At 42.1% G+C, this 22,269-nt stretch overlaps 3 long non-coding RNA genes across 3 annotated transcripts in view; 2 read left to right on the forward strand and 1 right to left on the reverse strand.

Moving 5' to 3' along the window:
- Window positions 1-22,269, reverse strand: part of LOC140634969 (uncharacterized) — a 76,928-nt gene that overhangs the window by 31,913 nt on the left and 22,746 nt on the right. The window contains exons 5-9 of the long non-coding RNA XR_012032297.1: window positions 21,326-21,375; window positions 21,059-21,208; window positions 19,625-19,696; window positions 12,509-14,296; window positions 2,724-2,976 (exon numbers count right to left, since the gene is read on the reverse strand). This is a non-coding gene — a long non-coding RNA (uncharacterized lncRNA). The remainder of the gene's footprint in view (window positions 1-2,723; window positions 2,977-12,508; window positions 14,297-19,624; window positions 19,697-21,058; window positions 21,209-21,325; window positions 21,376-22,269) is intronic.
- LOC140634970 (uncharacterized) lies at window positions 4,892-9,285 on the forward strand. The gene is made up of 2 exons (XR_012032298.1): window positions 4,892-7,626; window positions 8,899-9,285. It is a non-coding gene; the product is annotated as an uncharacterized lncRNA (long non-coding RNA).
- On the forward strand, window positions 13,678-16,722 carry LOC140634971 (uncharacterized). Its single transcript, XR_012032299.1, has 2 exons — window positions 13,678-15,414; window positions 16,211-16,722. It is a non-coding gene; the product is annotated as an uncharacterized lncRNA (long non-coding RNA).

Raw genomic sequence — 22,269 nt, forward strand, 5'->3', positions numbered from 1 at the left:
GATCCTTTCCGGATTTGCTGGTTTCTTGCTAAGGTTCCCATTGAATAGTACCCTGTAGCCTTCTTTTCCATACTTGGGTCCCTTGGTTTTCTATCAGTTACTCCAGCCCTCTTGATCTTCCCTTTGTTTCACGGGCTAGAGTCCTGCCCACCTGGTGTGGTCTTCTGACAGCTCCCACATGCAGCCTCAGTTTCCTCTTTTGCCTTCAGTGTATCCTGGCTACCTTAGGTCTGACCCATGCTGCTGTCCAACCCATTTAATAAATCGTGTGATGGGTTCCTACTGAAAGTTATGAAGAATGAAATGAACAAGAAACACAGAAGTGAATTGTGCACTCAGACATGAAGGATGGAGGGGGATAGGAGAGATGGCCAGGCATTCTAGGTGAGAGCCTAGCCTTTAGCAAAAGGGTCATAGTTCTGGAATCGACGAGGCATGGTAAGCTACGTGAAGCCGAATGAGAAGGCTGAGGACAGCGACTGAAGGACAGACCAGGTGCCAGGTGCTATCAAAAAAAGCATCGATCTAGCAGGCTAGTATGCATCTCTGGAATGGCTGGAATGTTGGTGGCAATTAAGGTAAACAGTACCCAATTAAGAAGAGTGTGGTTTGGATGACATAGATGGCATAGCACAGGGTCCTAAGTGGTGGAGAGGAACAGTAGCAGCAGGATGCAGGGCAGGGAATCCTCAAGAAAGTGAGGCCACAAATGGCTTTGGGCAGATCTGTGTGAGGGAGCCATCCCCACCATCCAGCTGGGGATTAGGAGAGAGAGGCTCAGGCCCTCGGAGTAGAGGCGGGAAAGTAAAGGTCCTTTCAGGAGTCACAGGCAATGAGGCAACTCACCAGGAACCCACGTTTCACGTAGAAGAGTGGGAGGCACAGGGTGAGCCCGGGGCCCGGGCCACGCTGGGCCTTAGTAGTGACCCAGAGCACCCTGGTAGGAGTCTGACTACAGTGTGGTCCTCGAAGACTGACGTATGTGTCATTTTCGATTTGGATGGTCCTGGGGAGATGAGGGTGGCCCTACCTGCAGGTGGGGATCAGTAGGTCACAGCTGTGGCTGGAAGAGATGCCATGGCTGAAACGAGTCAAATGGTGACTCATTTCAATGACTCAGGGGACCAACTCCACTCTGGGGTTCAACAGACCTACACACAGATCCCCAATCCTCCCACAAAGGAAGGTGTTTTTGCAGTTGAGAGAAGCAGGAGGAGACAGATGTTAGTAAGAAGAGCAAATATGTTGATAAATACGATTAAAGTCAGCTAAATAGAAAATGTTGGAAGTCAAATTGTTTTCAGAAGCAGTTTGCAGTGTTTATATACACTGCCACAGCCTTATGGTTGCTTTTCAAATGTTGTGCCTTGACCAACATAGATCTAAGTATGAATCATATGTTGTATTTCTTAAAATATAAAAGCAGGGGCATTCTGTAGGATCTGGTGACAATTACAAAAATGTAGTGCAATACTGACAAGTTCTTTGCTCATCTCAGCATGCTGGGCTGCCTTGCATAGGCATTTCAAGACTTTAATTGACCTTAGAGTTAACTAAATTGAGAGCACTTTAAAAAATAGCTTACTGTAGAAATACTGTCTATGGGTTATATCAACCACAAACTTCTCTGAGATTCTGGTAGCTTCTTTTATCAGCTTCCCCGACGAAGGGTGGAAGAGATGTCACATGAAACAGGGAGGTGTTTACTGGGGACCATAATAGGGCTTTTGGCATATATGAGCCCTTTTGCTCTTTTCTTCAATTCAGGCATTTCAGTGACTTTAAATAATAATAGTAATTATAGTCTATGTCTAGACAGCAGCCTTCCCCCTTTGTGTAATGAGAACTGTGAAAGTCTTTTGACTCTCACGCTCCCAATTCCTCTGGAAATAAGAGGAAATATCGGTTGCCATGCAGAGGTTCTCATATGTTCGGGGGGTGGGGAGGTAGCACATGACCCTGACCTGCAGTTATGCTGGGATCTGGATCCTCTGTACCAGTGATGGGGGTGCCACCCCTTTGCCCAAGCACTGCTTTGCATCTACAAATCTGCTGTATTTGATTAAATCTAGGATGCTGCTAATTGTAGAATGTGCCATTATTCTATGTGCCACTAATTTAAAAAGTTGCTGCCAGTTCTAATTGTAAAATGCTATCAACACTCAAGCACACCCTGCTTTCAGGGATGTGACTATGTGAAAATGGGAAGAAGTAGAAATGGATCTGAGAACCAATGGAAAATAGTATTTCTGCTATTCTGTGGAGTGTCCTGGAGGTAAAGGAGCAAGAACCTTAGCAGAGCCTGAACTTTCAAAGAGTTGCAGGAGAAGTTACAGTTCGGTACAAGTCCATAGGAGCCTGGAGAAAAAAAACTCAGCGGATAGGATGAAGGGGTTTCTGGGGACATGACCTAAGGAAGGCCTGAGTGTCAGCGCCTACTGGAGTCTCTCTGTGATGTGGAGGAGGGGCTGCCATGAGGAGAGGGTGGCCGTTGGCCCCTACCTTGTGGTCAGACAGCAGCAGGTGCTTCTGAAGGCAAGGTAGGGGCAGAAGGCAAGCTCCAGACTGGGCTTAAGGTGGGCTTTCGCGGGCCCTCTCATCACCCATAACTCTCTCCAGGAACCTGATCCTAGCTCTTCCTCCCCATCATCGCTCCAATCAGAAACCAGCTTTCTTATAAGTTCGTATATTTTTTAAAAACATTTTGAAAAATTATTGCTCACAGGTGTCCTCACTTGCTTCTCCCAGGATTGGATCCCTCCTCTTCTCGGATATATTACTGTAAGTCTCTGATGAGCTGGCTCACTCATGCACCTCTGTCCTTAGTGTCTGGTCCACATAGGGCAGGGACTCAATACGAGTCTATTGCATTGAACTAATATTTCCTTTGCTTCCTTCTTGCATCCTTCTTTGCGGGACTTGCTATCAGGCTGGCCATCGGTGAGTCCAATGAGTAAAGAAGCCAATGAGACTGATCTGCAAAGGGAGAAAACGAGAAAGCTCTCTCATTGTCAGGGACATCTTCCTTCTCCATGGTGGGAACCACTGGTGCTTCCAGTCAAGGCCAGGAAAAGGAAGGGACTCATAGGAAAGGTGGGGCTGCTCTAGGGTTCAAATCTCATGCCCAGGGACTTGCCAGCTTACAGAGCCTATGTTTGTGCTCCAGCAACAAACTCTGCTGACTCTCTCCAGCAGAAAGTCTCATGTTCGGAAAGCCTGTTGGCAGGTGACCTTCCCCATGGTCTTTTTGACACAGGGGCTATGTGTTCTAATTTAGGGCCAAGGCCTGAGCAAGCCGATGGCGCACTGCTTAGTTAAGGCCTTGCTTTGGTCAGGACAAGCAGAATCAGACAAAAACAAAACCCACGTTTCTATGTGGAAAGGACAGTCCAACTATAATAATTTAGAGCATCTTTTGGGGTAAAAAAATCCCCCCAAAAAAACAAAACCTGACCCCAAAACAATAAGCCCATGTCCCTAAAACGAAAATCCCTGGCCTTTATCTGCATGAGTTTCCATCATGTCCTTTCTCAAGGAGAAGGTGCAGAGTCTAGAAGGAGCAGTGTAAATCCCTGAAATAGATGGGAAAGGGCCTGTGGACCTCAGGGAGCAAGGGCCCCTGGGTGCAGAGGCCAGCCTTGAGGTCAGAAGGGCTTGGCTTGGGACCTGAAGTTTACTATCTGCTGACTGAGCAGCTCCTGGCAGGTGCCCTTATCCCTCTGAGCTGCCGTTTCTCCTCCACAGTGATACTGCCAGACCTCTCATCCTGAGAGCAGACTGTGCCAGGCCCTACGCTCAGTGCGATAGGTTTCATCAAGCTCAGGAGTGGGTACCTGGAAGGCTCAGTAGGTTAAGCATCTACCTTCGGCTCAGGTCATGATCCCAGGGGCCTGGGATCGAGCCCCTACATCGGGCTTTCTTCTCAGCAGGGAGTCTGCTTCTCCTCCCACCACCTCCTCCACTCCTGCTCTTGCACATGCACTCTCAAATAAATAAATCTTAAAAAAAAAAAAAAAAAAAAAAGCCTTGAAGGTAGGTAGCATCATACCCTCATTTCCCAGAGAAGGTGAAAACCTGCCCACATCACCCTGCCTCAAATGTAGTCAGTCCACGCCCTGGCAGGTATGACATCTACTATGTAGAGCTGCAGTGGAATAGACCTAAAGCATCTGGCTTCTGGTAGGACACTCGGCTGTTACCTACCACCTACCACTACCCCACCTCTGCCACTGGCCAGTCCCTCCTTTTGACTGATCGTGTATGTTTGAAGAAAATGAGGAGCTATGAATCTGCTAGCACTGATAATCAGAAGAGCTTCCTCTTGATTATCTATAATGAATCAAAGGTGTCACTGATTTATTGCCTGCAGCTTAAATTCCATTTAGAGCGCTGAAAATTAAGCATTGGGAAGCCGTTCACAATCACATCCTCTCTTGGTAAGATAAAAAGTTATTAATTTATTAAGTTATTAATTTCCTAATCCTGTCTGGTATTTCAGACACTGGATGTAGCAACTTTGTCCACACAGAAAGCAACTTTGAGAGACAGGTAGTTCCTTCTTCTGATATAAGATGACACTCTGTTTTGTCTTTAAAAAGGATCTTCCTGGTAAGGAGCCCGTAAGACTGTATTGTGAAATGAAGCCAGGTAGCAGCTAGACTGGCAGCCCAGATATCTGTGGAGAATTAACTTGTCAAAATACAATCCAATTATTAGACATACTGCTTTTGTTTCCCTCCTTTGTCTTTATACCATTCCAAATTTAAACCAAGTCAGGCAACATGAAAGGGGGTTTAGGGGTGACATGAGCAAGTTGGTAAATGAAAAGAGTCTCTCCTAGCCATTGCCGAACACTTTGAAACTTTAAAAAAAAAAATTAAAGCGAATCAGTCACTTTTATTCCAGGTATACATGCTCTGCCCACATGCGTAAGAACAAAACAAAATAATACAAATAGAAGACATATGACACTTAACTATGTAGTAGTGTTTGTTGTTTGGGTTGTTATGACAACACACAAGACTTCCTGAACTTAAAAAATTATAACAAGCTATGTTGATATGATCACACCTTCAAATAAGCAACTGGATGATTTCACTTTGATTTCTGTGAGCTTAAGAACTTAAAATTATCCCTAGCTCCCAGGTGTTCGTGCTTGTAAGTCAAACATCATTTGACCTTTGCATACTTCTACCAGTAAATCCTGTTATAATTGTTCTTACTGAAGTATGATGGATACAGAATTGAAACTCTATCACTAGCTGCAAGTCGTGCATTGATCCCATCTGAGCCCCTGATGGCGGCTCCGGCCGGGCTCAGCCGAGCAAAGCTGCTGTTCTGCACCGTGAGTGTTCTTCTCCCAGCTCAGAGCAGAGCCCAAGTCACTAACGGGGCACCCTGCAATGTGCACCAGCCGGAGAGTGAGCTGCACCCAACGATATTATCACGGAATGTGAATGGCTGTGACTTCCTGAACTAGAAATGATGCCCTTTGCTAAACGGCCTAGAGAAAACCTCCTTTATTTAACCATGTGTCTTTCAACTGACAGAAAATGCATGACTGGTTTCATCTAATTACTTAAATATTGATCATTTGTTAAATTGAAAAAATTTTAAGGCACTCCTCAAAAAATGACACGATTGTCTAACACGTTGGTGATGAGTAACATATATGGAAAAAGAAAAAAAAAAAGCGGCCTGAGCAACCATAATGGAGAGCATCACAACCACACAGTTTTAGAAAACATGTGTTTGGGGTTTTTGTTTTTGTTCTCATATTCAGACCCTTTGTCCAACGCGCAAGTTCCTGCTTTACTTCCTGGAGGCACGGATACGTACTTCCTTAGAGCTGCTTCCCTGGGAGCACAGAAACTAGCCGGAGTCCAAACAAATATAAAATAATAAGGATGTCAGATCAGAAAGGATTTGTGGGCCACCCTGGTTGGGTGGCCAAGATGACAGAGAGGCAAAGAGCCCTGGACAGCCCCGCCTTCTTTCCAGAGATGCCTGCAAAAGCTACGTGTCCCAGGCTTTGATGCTCAGTTCCCCAAAAAACAAATTACAGAAATTATTCTGCACTTGCAAGACTACAGACAAGCAAGCTCCAGAAAAGGAGGCTTCCTTCCTGCAATCAGGTTTTGCTCCCAAACCATAAGATGGGAAACAAAATATTTCAGCAAACCAGCTCCCCGAAGAAGAGCTTTCTCCCTTCTTCCCTCCGGGGCTCAGTCCCCTGAGTCTCGCTTGGTGTAGTCACAACGTTTTTGGATAATATGCGTTCCGTTTCCATGTGCGTGCTTTTCCACATATGCTACAGATGAGCACCAGAAATTTCTCTGAGCACATAGAATCTTTCAAAGGAGACAGAGAAACAAGGTCTATACAGATTTGGGAGATCACTCCCTTTTTGCCCACATGGGAGATTGATTACCTACTTACAACCGCAATGTGTGCGGAGCATTCTTCATTGTAGAACAAGCAGCTGACATGCCGCTGCTGGTGCTTGCTGAGCCAAATATCACGAAGACAGTAAAGAAAGGGACTGTCACTTCAGACAGAAGATGTAATCTGCTCTCACATTTTTCCTCTTGGCAAAGGTGTACACATTTTGTAAGCAGGGGTAGATCCTGCTAAAAGCTCTCTCCATGCCGTTTCAGAAACACTGAATAATGGTGTATCTGGGCCTTTTCGTACCATTTTCTGCCATTGAATCCAGTTCGCATTATCTTGCGACTGACTCATTCCAAACACAAGTCAAAACGGCTGCTGCAAAGATCGCAATTTCACTCCTGCAAAGTGTTCTCAAACTTGTGTTTCTCTCTCGTTTCTAAAACACAGTGTGAATGTCTTTGTGGGAGCTTTAGTATTGAGAGTCTGGCTGAAGCAAAATGAAACGGCTTCACGCTGGCTAGAGTTCAGCAGTTAACATTTTTGAAAACGCCTTTAGAGGGAGCGCAGCTGAAATAGACAGGAATGTACATTCCCGGGCCATCAAAGGAGCAGAGGGGCCGGCGCAGGCCTCAGAAGGCGCCCCCATCCGCAGGAGCGCTGGCGGGGGAGGGGGGAAGAAAAGCTTTCTTGGGGCTACTGTTCCAGAATTTTTCACTGGGCGTACAAAGAGACAAGAGAAACTGAGCTCTGACAAGGACATTGCTACAGCAAACCCAGCTTCAGGAGACTGCTTTATATGGGTCTCTGCTGCTCCTGGGAGAGGGGGGAGGCTGATTTACATGCAGGGGATAAGTGGGGGGGGGAGGGCTCCAGCCCAGCACCCTGCCCACGTGGCTGGAACGGAGCAGGCACTAGATGTCTGGGGCCTCAGGAAGGAAATGCGGGCCTGTGCGGTCTGTGCCTTTGAAACGGCCAGGGTTGCCTGGCACGCAAGCGACAACGGCGAACGGGGCGCATGGAGTTCTCTGGAAGCACCACGGGTGCTGCAGGCTGTGAGGTCCGCGTACCTGTTGCCTGTCCACAAAAAGACCTGGTGGTTGAGCCCCGCAGCTCTGGAAAGGCTAACGAGGAGCAAACGTCCCTGCTGCTGTGCTACTGGTGTCTCTGCCGGGCCTGGGGCTGTCGCCTTGTCACACAGGCAACTCTCCGCTGCTGCTCACACCTGAGCGCAGGCAGGTGAGCGAGAAGTAGCCCAGGGGGCGGCCCACGCGGGTTTAGGGGCCGCCACCTCCCCGCGGGATGACAGAGAACACTTGCCTCCTCAACAACGGATAAGGACATTTTTACCTCCGTGCTCAAAACGAGATTTGACAATTCTTGGCAAGTGACTATTAAAGAAAGAGCAGATTTAAATATCAATGATTTTAAAAGGAAAAATTAGCTGACCTCTTAGAAAAGAATTGCGATGAGATGGGAAGAGGCCTACCTCTTTAGAGAACTTGCTGGAAAAGATTTCAAAGGGTTATTGTCGTGTTTTTGTTTCCAGTAATAACAGCTCTACAAAAGCAATGTAAACTATGAATAGAAATAATAATATGGAGTAATCCAGTCACAGGGAGAATGCTGGAAGCTCATAGTCCCGTTTCCTTTTGGTCCAATTTTAGATTTTCCTATACAAGAGAAATAACAAGGATTGTGGTGAAAACTCTTTTTCTCTCTCCCTTTCAAAAACATTTACTCCATAATTAGAATTTTTGATTCCATACTAATGAAGTGATACGGATGCAGGGATATTTGAAATTCATAGCTAATTCATAAATATCATCTTGCCAAGAATTTCAGTCTCTCCCCCAGGAGACCTCTTTATATAGAGCACAAAACTCAGCAAACCTGCTTCGGGCTTGGATATTTTAGCTTCTTTGTGCCTGATGTTGGGTCAACTGACACAGAAGTGAATCTATCAGAGTCTTGGCCCCGTTAGGTGCCACTTTGGTGGGCATTGCTAGAAGCCTAGTCCTAGTGCCAGTGGTTAGGAAATTTGGGGGTATGGGGGTAGAATCAAGGCTGGAGAGGTTGGCAAGATTCTAATTCACTTCCAGTAAATATCTATTTCCTCATTTCCAAAGGAGGTCATGATCATATTCCCCCTGCCCTGACATTTTTGCCTCCCAGAACCAGCTACCAGATTACTAGAAACCAGAACCCTGTATAGCCCAGCGACCACTGAAATTATTCAAACTATCCAACCCTAAGTTCACTTAGTGCACCTACCCTGCCTTCCCCATTCCTTCTCTGGAAAACCCCAGATGGGCCCTAGACCACACTCTGCTCCCTTCATTTTTGTCTCCTGATGGACCTGGTGCTTCTCACGTGGCTCTGCATGACTCAGTGTGCGTTCTTGTTATAGGGATCCGTGAGTGTAAATTTCTTCCTTCATGACAAATCATTTCTGTGTCTTCTGTCCTATTATACTTGATTGAAACAAATCAGTACATTTTAACTCCACAGGGTGACTGATCACGTGAGGCCCAGTGGTGGCTCCTGTCTGTCCTGTTGCTACGTAATGCAGTTGTGGAAGATCAGGTGTGCAGACCCTTGAGCTGCAGTTCCAGTAATGGGGATGGGGGGTGGCACCCAGGAATTTTCATGTAATTCTGCTGAGGAAGGTCTAAGTATCAGAGCTGACAAATGCAGGATGAGGAAAATCTAGCCATGGGAAGCAGAATTGGTAGAGTCAGGTCAAGAAGAGAGTCCTCACTTAAAATATGCCTCCTTTTTATGCAGCAATTCCAAGTCTGGAAATTTATCACAAGGGAATAACAAGACATGCACAAATACCCTTGAAAATCTTTTCATATTGCACATTATTTGTAATAAAAAGAAGGAACTAGCCTAGATGGGCTGCGATTGATTTGTTAAGTATGTAATGATACAGTCATATGATGCATTACTTAGCAGGGTTTCATGTCATTGAAAATAATAAGATATGTTAATTAAAAATCAGTTAATAAAACAGTATTAAGTTACAATCCCTTTTCATAAAATAAACATAGAAATATACACAGAGATTGAAAACTGGGGTTACTGCTGGGTCATGTCATTACACTTATTTTGTATGTGTGCTAATTTTCCTGCATTTTCCAAATTCTGTATAGTGAACGTGTAATCATAATTTGACGCAATTATTCTCTGGCATACAGGCTGGGTTATTCCTAGAGCAGAATAGGAAAACCCCAAGTACCTAGGAGATGCCCACAGAAGGAATGCAGACAATGAGATACCCTTCCCCCAAAGATTGGAGAAGTTCTATATTGATGGCTTTGTAAATAGTGGGAGTTCAATAAACCTCAGGCAGTGTGGTCTTAGGACAAAACATGGTACAAGTTTATTTCCAAACCCCACCTGCTAGCAGCTAAGAAGTGCCTATACAGGGAGGGCTTCCTGGCTCTGAGATGAGGCCCGGTGGCACTTGTGACAGGAGACTCCCTGGGCCACGGAGGTGTTACTGAGCCCAGGCAGAGACTGGGATGCTGTGGCAATGCTCCAGTCGGTGTAGAGAACTCATAATTAGCAACAGCGGGATTAAGAAGCAAGGAGCCCCCCCCCCAAAAAAAAAGAAAAAAAGGGAGGAAACATAACCTGCCAGCCAAAGGCAAGAATAATCCCCCCACCAGATCATCCATCTCTTAATAACCAAGGGGTGATAATACTTATGTTAAATACACTTTAAAAGGAATGAATGCAAAGAACACAATAATTTGTAAAAAAAAAGGGTCAGCATAAGAACATAGGGTAGTTAATCCATCTACAAGGAAAGGAAATCAATACTGATCAATTCATTTCAAGGTAAGATCTCCATTTTCATTGGGAATCAAATCTTTCTCAAATTTAAGGACGTGGGTAGCAGAGGCTCTTGCTTTTCAATCCCTCCAGGGTGCTCAGGGGAATAAAAAGACCTGGGAAACTCACAGGCGTATGAAATGAATGCTCAGCAACTACTTGTTGCATGTGATTGAAGTCATGTTTATTTTTTATACTTACTAAGAATTACTATTAGAATGTGGGTCCCCCATATTTTCAGTCTGCTGGATTCACAAGGCAGCCACTTCCTGACAAATAACCTGTGACAATTTCATAACATAGGGTTCTGAAACCTCATTAGACTACACGCGTGGTGCAGCTGAAGCGCTCACTGGTTTCCAAGGGTTTGCGAAAATGTAATTAGGCAAACCACAGGTGTCTGCAAATGTGGTGCTTTTGCTCCAGACGGGTGGAGTCTCAGGGTGCCCCAGCGCTTTCACGGGGATGGTTGACTCTCAGTGTCAGCAACTCACACACCTAAGATGGTCTTTTTGCTCTTGCAAGAGAAAGTACTGCCAAATGGATGGATTAAATGATGGATGACTACTGGGTTTGGTTACACCCCTGTGTGTGCCATCAAATGCTGGGACATTTGGGGGCTACAAAATGGATGCATGGTTGTGGTCACTGATGCCTGTGCCTTGGCAAGACGAATCTGTCAGTCAGACTGGCTATAGGTTCTCAGCAGAAAATACCATCTGTTGGCCATTCTGACAGGATCAGAAGTGAATCTTTTAATGGATGTTAGATCTACATGCTGGTGAAGCAAATGGTAATAGGCGGAAGCAGATGAGGTACCAATACGCTGTCCAGACCATGCAAGTAAAGTTCCGGGTTAAACGGAACCATTGCAATGTGCTATGGTTGAAGAAAGCATAGGCTTTGGAATCTGACAGATTTGAATTGGGCTCTGGATACAACATCTAGCACCTTCATGATCCATTTAGATGCTATATATTTACATCTTTGAGCCTCAGTTTTCTCTTCTGTCAAATTAGAGTAATAGTATTTTCCTTATGAAGTTTTAGTGAGGATTAAGTGGCATGATATATGACAAGATTATTTTGAGAATTAATTGATGTGTACCCCAAAATTCTCTCTCTCTCTCTCAATCTCACACACACACACACACATGTACACACTGTCTTATACCTTGTTTATGTTTTAATGATCAGATAATACTGAAGCCTCTTAGCCCCAAATGAAAGTTGAACCAGGAAAAAGAAGAGGTCAAATTCTTGCCTTTTAATGCAAACAAAGCAAAATTGAATGAAACAAAAACAAATAACCCTCACTAAGGGAGAAAATTTGCGAGTACTTGTTTGGTCAGGTCTGCTCTCAGCCCTGACCTGAACCTTCCCAGTACACTAGTACAGGGTAGAGCCGACAGGGACATGTGGATCCAAAGAAGATCCACTGGTCCACTAGGCACCAAGCCTCAGGGGACAGAATTTCCCCTCTTGAAGTACAGAGGCTGGGCAGTAGCTGTGAGAATATTACTTGCTTCTTTATCAATACTAGCTTTTCTTTTTCTCAGCCAGGAGATTTTGCTCCTCAGCCCATGTCCCCTCCAAGTGGGCCTTTGGCATTGTCTGACAATTTTGATTATCACAACTTGAGGAAAGGGGAGGTGCTTCTAATATCACATGAGTAGAAGCCAGGGATGCGGCTTGATATCCTACTATGCACAGGACAGCCTCCTTCTTCCACAATAAATAATTATTGGATCCAAAATTCTAATAGTGTCAAGATGAAAAATCCTACTCTCAATCAGTAATTTGTAGCCTTAGTTATAGGTCATAATCACATGGGGGAATTTTAACAAAATGTGCAAGCCCTGTTCTCTGGGATTCTGATGTGATGGCTTTAAGGTGGGCCCCATGGTTTTGTGTTTTTTTTTCTATTTTTGTGTATATATGTGTATTAAAATACACAAGACATAACATTTGCCATCTTAACTGTTTTAAGTGTACAGTTCAGTGGCGTGAAGTCCATTCACATGGTTGTGCAGCCAATACCACCATCAATTTCCAACTCTTTTCATCTTGTTCAACTGAAACTCTACCTATTAAGTAGTAATTCTCCATTCCACCCTTCTTTCAGCCCCTGGCAAACACCATTCTACTCTCTGTCCCTATGATTTTGACTATTTTAGATATACCTCATACAAGCAGAGCCATATAACATCTGACTTCTTACACTCGGCATCATATCCTCCATGTTCATCTATGTTGTAGCATATATCAGAATATCTTACCTTTTAAAGTCGATAGTTTAGACAAACATTTGGTGCATCTGTTCATCTATAGACGAGGGTCACAATCCCTGGGACCAAGCAGCATGCGGATAGTACTTAGAGAGAAAAAAATTAATTTCCACTCTCAACTTCTTTGTTCTTTGTCTTGGGGGGAGGAGGGGTTCGTCAAAAGGACACCTGGAGATATCTCTGAGAACGACCTGCTCATCAAGTGAGGGAAATGAACTTTATTTTATAGGCCACAACATTTTCTTCTGTGTGCTTAATAATGCCCTGAAAAGTTTACTTATGTTGGCTCATTTGGGATTAGTTTACTTCCAAAGTGTAGCTCCTTCACCCTGGATCCCGATCTGACTCTCTCCCTGGGGACGATGCTGGAATCTAGTCCTCACATTCAGACATCCCAGCTAAATGACTCGCAGGTAAATGTTGTCATAGTGGGACAGATTCAACACTTTGCTAGAGCAATGATTCATAACCTAATAAATTATGACCATCCATGTAAGCCTGATGAAGTTATGGACTTGCTCCTCAGAAAACCACTCAGGTGCTCCCTACACACCTCATATTGTCTTTTCCAGATGGCAAGAATGCATATTCTCTCTGATACACTAACAATTGCATCTTGATTAAAGCACACACATGCTTCTTTGTCTCTGTATCCTGTAATATTTATTTCATGAAGTCATGAATAAACTTTAGCCCTTCTCTAGCTTAACTTTCTAAATTACCCTGCTGGATTTTTTGACAGTTGGGTGAAATAAGATAGAGGAGAATAGTTTAGTCTGACTTTCAGACAGAGTGCTTTATTTTAATGGTTATGGACTGGTAAATTGTAATACATTTTTCTTCTCTAATATCTATGCATTGAACATGTCCAAAATACAAATAGTTATTGCTGATGTTATTGCCCAGTTCATATTGTTTCCAATGGGGCATGAATTCTGTGGGTGAAAATAACCTGTTCCTCTTTCTGCATATCTTGACTATTACCTAAAAAAAGTCCTGGAGGTAGATTATAATCTTTTCCTTCCATGGTATTCTGGATTATTTTGCTGCAATTCCAAGCTTCATTCTCAGGATATAAATGAAGTTTACTGCAAATGAGACCATTATAAAACCTTTTTAAAAGACAATCTTAATGGGAAAGCAATTCTTTAAGAAAAAATAAAAAAAGCTAATCATATCCTCCTATGGAAAATGGATAAAATTGAGAAACACTAATGGATTATAGAGTTTATCACTTGCAGCTCACATGGCCCAGTCCTATCACAGCCAAAAGTAATCACATTGCTTTATAGCCACTCTGCTGTCTCTATGGTCTCAGTCCAGCTCCTCATTCAAGCTCCTGGTGTTATAAAATCTATTGTCCACTGCCACTGGCTCAGAAGGGAGCAGTCATGGAAGCTCAGCCATTTGCCCTTTCTCTCAGTGAGCACTTGAGGGTAGGGTTTTGGCTCATTAGTTGTAACAGTCTATGGCCCTCAGCACACAGTCCCCAAGTAAGCAGAAACTGAAGGAATTTATTCTCCAGAGGTTCCAATATAGCATCCACCTCTGGAGCCAAATTCATTCAAAATTCCAAAAGAAAAGCAACTCATCTTCCATTATGAGTAGAAGTTGGTGATCTAGGTAAGAGTCAGGATTCCCCACAGGATGGAAAATGTGGCCATCTCCGAAGTCTGTCAGTTGCCTTTATAAGCTAACTTCTTCAGATTGGACAATTCAAAATTCACTGGAGTCCCAGACACAAACAGTCAAAGGGGCTGATAGAGAAGAAAGGTGTATCTGAAAGGTAATATTTCCAAAGTGTCAGAGCATTTATAGTAAGCATTCTAGAAGCAGGGAAACCTGTCTGGTCATGAGATATTTGGAGCAAAATAAGGTTGGTTATGTTTTTGTATAAAATAAGTGTTATGTATGACTTGCTAAGAAAATGAGAGTCCGTGTACATATGATGGAAAGCACAAACTCCACAAACAGACTACTAGCTTGAATTCTAAGGCTTTCATCTCTAGTTGTGAGATCTTAGGCAAATTAACTTCTCTGTGACTAGTTTTCACATCTGTAAACTGGGGCGTGCATAGTACCTGTGTTATTTGAGTCACTTAAATTTAAGTGAAATACTATATGTAAAATATTAGAGCCTATAGGCAGGCCTTCAAACAATCACTCACTCAACACATATTTATTAGTGCCAATGATAGATGTTGTGCTTGGCATTTGGGAAATAACAATGTACCAAAAAAAAAAAAAAAAACCCAAAACAAACTCCAAATCACATACATATACACACACACCTCAAAAGCTCATGGAGGTCATATTTTTTGTAGTGAGTATTCCATAAATATTCACATTTTATAGCAAATATAGTCAATAATGGTGCTATGAAGAATCTAATTGATTTGTTTCATCGTGGATGCAACATGACTTCCAGGAAGCCAAAACTCTGTTTATCCAAGGCACATTGCTCAGGGATATGACCACCGTGGGCTAAGCTTCCTGATTTTCTAATGAACCTCTTCTCTTTCTTGACATTTTTAATATTGCTTAAAATATGGCCTCACCCACGGCTGAGGAACTGGAGGATCGAGGCTTCAAATCTTCAAGGCCTCTCCTGAGGCCTCTCAGCACAGAGCTGTCTCCAGAGGTCACAGAGGCCCTGTTGGCGTGGTGATCTGCCCTGGTGGCTGCAGTTGCAGGAGGTACAAGTTTTGGCTTCAGTGTGACACTCGAGCTTGTCTTTCTTGATAGCTATAGTCCCTCTTGACCTTTAGTGTGCCTTTGCCCCTACTTAGTGTGTGGAAGCATGAATAAAGGCATTGTTGGTGTTTCTGCTTGTCTGACTTGGAGCATGCTGGCTGATACGGGCTGAGCCCATTGTCTGTCTCCGACAAATCCCAGAGGTAAGAGGTGTTAGTTAAAGAGACCCGACACCTGAGACATTGCCTCCCCACCTCCCATGGGTAACAAACCAACCAAAGTAGCTGACCCCTCTTCCAGCAAGTTCCAATTCACTACTGTTAATCTTTTTCACATTTAAGATTGCATGAACATCTATGCAAATTAGCAGAGGTTTATAAGCTCAAGATTTGAAAGAAATGGAGCTCATCTAAAATGGGTTGATGGACAAGCTTAAAATTTAACCAAAAAGTTAGAATATACTCCACAGCCCTGGAAAAATGGTTTTGCCTAACACCAGGGAAAGACTGATTTTAAAAAGCACAGGAAACGTAGATACATGGTTAAAATGTCTTTGTATAAAAGTTTATAAGCTATCTGTGAGGTATATATAGCAATATTACATATATCTATATACATACATACATTACACATGGTTTAAGTTTCTGAAATAATATACAACTTTGCTGCATGAGCACCATTTATACTAATATGACTATTGAAAAATAAAATCTACGTGGTTAGTTTTAGAGGATGATATGTCCATACTATCTTTTAAATGAGATAACAAATAAAAGCTAGAGATTCATAGAACTGATACGTAAATCAAATAACTATCAGTTTGGTTGAGGTTCAGACATTATTTTCATGTTCCAAAACAATGTTAGAAAATGTTCAACTTTGCCATTAAAATATATATTTCTCATTGTCTTTAGTTTGCTGAATGGGTTAAGTTAAAAAAAAAAAAAGTCAGATTTGATTTAGACTGAAGCTCTTAAAAAACTCCTGTGACTTCTTTAGGTTCCATTAAAGAAGCTGCTGCCAAAAAAATCCACAAATTTCATCATTCAAGTCTTATTCCATTAAAAATTTCATAATAATGAGTTGCAAAGTGGACCTCCTTGACTTTTCCTGTGAGATAGCGGATGATCATCAAGAGAAGAAAAAAAGTTATATAACCCACACACTGGATCAGAAACCCTCCAACAGTTGAGTTGTACATTTGTAAGATTTATGTCTCCAAAGTTAAAAACTGTTAAGACTTAGAAGAAAATGTAGAATTATCACTGAAAAAGCAGAAAAGTACTTTGCAAGTTTGACTTGCCTCTTCTCTGAATATTTTTCCTTATTAAAAGAAAGTAGATGATATAATAGTTATATACTGTCTTGGAACAATGTTACAATTGCCTCAATGGGTCATCAGTTTGCAATAGGATAGACTTGAGAGGGTTCAAGTCTTTTTCTGTTTTTCTTCTAGTTGCAAAAGTAAGTCTTAGAGAATTCTATTTTTTGGTATTAATTGGTTTCAAAGCCTCTTGAGATAAAAGTGACCCGGAGGCTGAGTTAAAATATTGCAGCCTTAAGGAAAAAGTAAACATAATACTTCCTTCAGGGAAAATAGTATTTTTCAACAAGATACAGAGACATTAATGTTGTTTACATTTTTATGAATTTTCCTCTTAATTTTCAAAGTAAGGTCACAGTGACAGAATCAAAAAAAGAAAGGTTAAAAAGAGCCAAGAAAGACAATTGAACTGTTTGTCTCAGGCAACCTCAGTGAAAGGACAATCTCTGCAAGAGATATGGAAAGCTATAAAATATTTCTTTTACAAAATTTCTATTCTCTCTTCTTATTCCAGTTGCTTACGTTGACTTATAACAACCCAATCACTGATGTTTTAAAGGCCTTGTTTACAGTTAAACAGAGATTCGTATATCAAAATTAGTTCACACATTTTTTGGTAGTGTCATCTTAATTACCTGCTTTATTTACCCTTTTGCCATTGTTCCAAACTGTTGAAAAGGTTTACAACAATTTATGTAGAAATATTTTCAGAGTGCTTAAGAATAGCGACTGTTCTCTGGGTCTGCAAATCAGACCTATCTGTCCAATTTAGCATTAGGAAAATAAAAAGGACACAGTATCTGTCCTCTGGGATATTTACAGATGGCCTATACAATGTATGTATAGGTGGTACACACCGTAGCACAAGTTTCATTGCTGGGATATGGCTTTCTAGGGAAAGAGTTACACAAGAGATCATTCAGTTCTCCCTTCTCACCTTACTGCTGGAGCGAAAGAGACTACTGGGCAAGTGGAATCACTCACCTGAAACCACACAGGTAGAAACTACCTGATGTAGCCCCGCATTCTCTCCGCCACCCCCAGGAACACACACTTAGGCTAACACTTGTAGCTATCAAACCTGCGTTGTCGGATGTACCAGAGAAAAGAGAGGGCCTATCTGATCTCCTCACTGCACCCCTTCTTCAGATGCTCGAGAGCTATCTGCTTTACTTCAGCCCTCTCTGTGCACCCTGGCATTAGAAAAATGAAAAAGACAAAGTACTTTAGTGAACTTGTGAATGACATGGCCACTGGAAGGCTTTCAAAATAATCCCAATACTTCTTTAGAATCCTGTAGCCACTTCTTACTCCTTGCTAGAAGTGGATACAAACAAATGCCTGCCTTAAAAATAATTGTGGGGAAAACAAGTAAAGTGGTTGCCTGTGACTGTGGGTGGAGGGAGGGGGAAACTGTAAAGGGACAGGATGAAATCTTTTGAGAGTGATGGGAATATTCTGTATCTTGTGGTGGTGGTTTCTTGGCTGTGTAGAACTGTCAAGGCTCATGGAAATGCACACTTCAAACAGACTCAGTTTTTGCACATACATACTTTATCCATAAAGAAAAGTTTGAGAAACTATACTAGGAATCCTATTATGAAAGCTTCTAAATCATTATTTCTCTTCTTATGTGATGAATAAAATAGATTCTATCATTGTTTTATCTAGATTTATAAGATTATCATGAAGTAATCTTAGGAAAGCAAAACCACCTATCTCTATGACATGGGAAATGAAAGATTTCTGAGTATTGGTACAATTTAAAAGTGTAAGACTGTAAGAAAGGTGAAGAATTTAATTCAAGATTCTTCCCTTTCCTACCCTGGAAAGAACTGGAAACTGATCGTCATTGATGTGAGAAGGAAGAAACCCTATCTTTTTACCTCTTGGCTGGCCAGAGTGTCCACCTCAGTCCAAAGGAAAAAACAAAAAAACAAAAAAACAAAAAAACAAAACAAAAAAAAACACCTTTTAAAAGCCTACTACTTTCCTATACTTCTTTTCCATTTGACCTTACATCTAAAAATAATACAGCTATCCAGTAGCCCCCCTTTCTCCATCACAGCAGATAATTAATCTACAGCTCTGGTCAACTATCTTAAGTTCGTCAATTAACTTCTATCTTTAGGCATGCCATTTCACATCACCTCTCCAGAGTCTCCAGGGAGAACGTCTAAATGCAGTGCCCTATTTTCATGCAACTTAATGCTCCTGAACCTGATACTATCTCTTGAATCTTGGATTGGGCTTGGTGTGCAAGGCACAGAGTCAAAGGAGCTCAAGAAGCTTAAATATTTCTCTTGAAATGCTGTGGAAAGTGTATGGTGCTATCTCTGCTTCTGCGATCTGAAATGAAAGAATTATAGGTCTAAGACATTAAATGGAATGGGTGGAATTGCACATTGCCAATGGTAAGACCAAGTAGGCCTTCTGCTGATTCTGTTGGGTCCTTAAATAACAGCAGAGCTCCCTCTGGGGAAGATGCTGCCTCCACACAGAAACAGGGCTGGATTGGGCAAGGAGGAGTGTGTCCCTCAGCAGCACGCTAACAGAGCACCCATCCCTCCTGCGCTGAGCAGAGCACCCATCCCTCCTGCGCTGGCTTCCTCTGCTCTCTGCCAGCCCGGGACGTCTTCTTTCCTGTACTTGCTCACCTCTTCTCCTTTCCTGTAGCAGCTGTCCTATTTATAAGTATGACTCATGAGAATCCAGGACGATAAGTAATTTAATGACCAGAAATTAGGAAAACAAGCTAGATTTTTCTCTTGCTGAAGCCCTTCCTCGGGGATTATCACGGATTCTTTGTGTGGTGCTTTACTTTTCCCTTTCATCTTGTCTATTTCCATAAACTACTGTAATATTTTATGTTATCTCCCCATACATATATTTCATCTATGTACATGAAGAATACAAATAAGTAGGGCTGTGCCTGAGGGTGCAATGGAGATCAGAAAGGGGACAAATGTACAAATTATGACAAATGTCACAATGCAGCATTGTCGCATGTGTGCTGGTATTTAAGAGAGGCAGAATGGGGCTGAGGACTCTGAAGTCAGACTCACATGAGTATGAATCAAACTACCTACCTGTTAGGTGACCTTGGACACGCGTGCTACCTTACGCAAGCTGTTTCCTCATCTGTACAGAATTATTACCTCCTGCAAAGTTATTAAGACAATATAATATATGTAAAGCCCATAGTCAATAAACTATGGTATAAAAGTCTCATTAATTGGAAACTTGCTGGGTTGACATCTCAGTCCTTAACTTCTAGAGACACTTTTAAGTTCCACTATCCTGCTTGCTTGAAATAAGGCTTATTCTTTTATTATGAGAATAGACATATCACACTGTGGACATGAACAAATGCCCCTTTGGGAATTGTAGAGCATTGTTCAGGGAGGCAGTGGAGCTTGGAGGAAAACAGTTTGGACTTACAGTCAAAAGACCTGGTCATGGCCCAGATCAGTGCCATATTAGCAGTATGACTATGTAAAGATGTTTTGTCTTATTTTGTTTTCAATAATAAGATTACGTGTCCCTAAGGCTCTCTGTAAAAAAAAAACAAAAACAAAAACAAAAAAAAACCAACAAAAAACAAAACAAAACAAACAAAACCCAGAATTTTGATGTACAGATTTGGTTTTAAGGAACCACTAATATCGAACTAAACAAGAACAGCTGTTAACAATTCAGCAACATCTCAGTTGACAGCAAATTAGGATCAAAAGCTCACAATATGGAAGTGTAAAGAGGGATGAAATGTTATAGGAGGAACTTAGAGATTTAACTTGGAGGAGAAGGAAAGAAGTAGAAAAAAATGCTCATCATTGACAAAGAAAAGAAGCTACATGTGAGGCATTTGTAATAAGAGTTTAGGTTTAAGTGAACAGGGATTCTCCAGAGGAAAGATTAAGTTGTGTCCCTGATGCAGGACAGGGGTGAGGTCTGGAGAGTGGGGTCCAATGCACTACCCCGAAAATTCACTGATGTCAGACATTTTTAAAATATTCACTAGAGAGAAAGTAAATTGGCAGAATATTGAAATTTTAAATTTTTGCTTCATAATTGAAAGACCAAACTCAACAATATTTAGTAGCTGCGAATAGATCCCAGTGAACACAAAACAAATGAATAATGGAGAGATGGTAGAAAGTCTCAGAAAATAGCCAGTCATGCCAACCAGCATGCTTGCCTTCAGTAAGCTTGTGTGCTGAGGGTGGTAGTTTTATATTAACTACATATAATAGAAGCACATTTTTCTGCTAAGGGGACCATGGTGGTGGCATTTATTGAATGCTTACTATGTGGCCTGCATTGGGCTAAGTGTTTTCTTTGTAAAAGCTTATCTAATCCTCATGAGAACCCAAGATATGGTTACAAGTTTGTTTCCCACTTCCGGGAGGAATATAATTGAATGACTAAGTGGTCCAGCTGTGTATCCCAGGTCACAGAACTAGCAGGTGTTTGGGGTATGAACCCGTGCCTCCACATACCCAGGGCTGGTTCTTAATATCTACCTGTCCAGTTCCTCATTGTCTGGATTTGTCTTGTCTTCTCTGACAGGATTTGGGGGGAAGCATGTAGAAGGACATATGTGGGAATGCAATGAAAACAAGCTAGCTTGCCAGTACACTTCCCAAGCTGACTGGATACCGATCACATGCCAGCTGAAAACAATTTAGAACATTTTAGAGATTTGAACGCATTATAATTTTCAATATTAAGATATTTTAATTCATTTTTATAGACCTAAGAGAGCTTATTTAAATCAAGCAAATAACTACCATTGAGAAAGTGTGAGTCTTTACCAATGTGGATGCATCTCAAGGACATACTGTTGAGCAAAGAGAAAAAAAAGAAAGTAAGTTGTGGAATGCTATGTACCATTTTTTTTTTAAAATACAAAGTGGGGGATCCCTGGGTGGCGCAGCGGTTTAGTGCCTGCCTTGGGCCCAGGGTGTGATCCTGGAGACCCGGGATCGAGTCCCACATCAGGCTCCTGGTGCATGGGGCCTGCTTCTCCCTCTGCCTGTGTCTCTGCCTCTCTCTCTCTCTCTCTCTCTCTCTCTGTCTCTGTGACTCATAAATAAATAAAAATAAAAAAACCCAAAGTGGTACCATATATTATATGTGGATAAATACACATTTAGTAAAATTATGAAACCATGGATCATGTTGAATTAAATTCATATAATACCAGCTACTGCTCTAACAGATAAGCCCTGAAATTTTAATGGCTTTAATTCAATAAATGCTTATTTATTTTCATTTATATCACAATCTAATGTTGGTGCTCCTCATTCCTCATGGCCATTCAAGAATCCTGGCTATTTCCACCTTGTGGTCCATCTTCAGGTGGCAGATGGAGAGAAGGACCAGGTGCAAGGCAAATCTTCAGGTCCTTATCTGGGCAGAGAAGTGACACGATCACTGATGCCCACTGTCCAGGGGCCACCACTCAGTCACAGGCTCACATCTAACTGTATGGGAGTCTGGGAACTGCAGGTTAACATCTGGCCCAAGAAGAAAATGTAGCTGATTTTGGTGATTTGCCACAGATGGGAAGGGTACACAGTAACTTGTGAATAGTTGCTATGTGGAGTCAGGAAAAGAAGAAAGGTAAAGCAAATATCCAAAATTTAACATTGTAATTACTGGGTGAAGGGTACCTGAGTATCGTATTATTCTTCATCCTTCTCTTTATGTTTAAATGTTTCACAGTTTTGAG

Source organism: Canis lupus, chromosome 6 (assembly GCF_048164855.1).
Source record: "Canis lupus baileyi chromosome 6, mCanLup2.hap1, whole genome shotgun sequence".
Taxonomy (NCBI): Eukaryota; Metazoa; Chordata; class Mammalia; order Carnivora; family Canidae; genus Canis; species Canis lupus.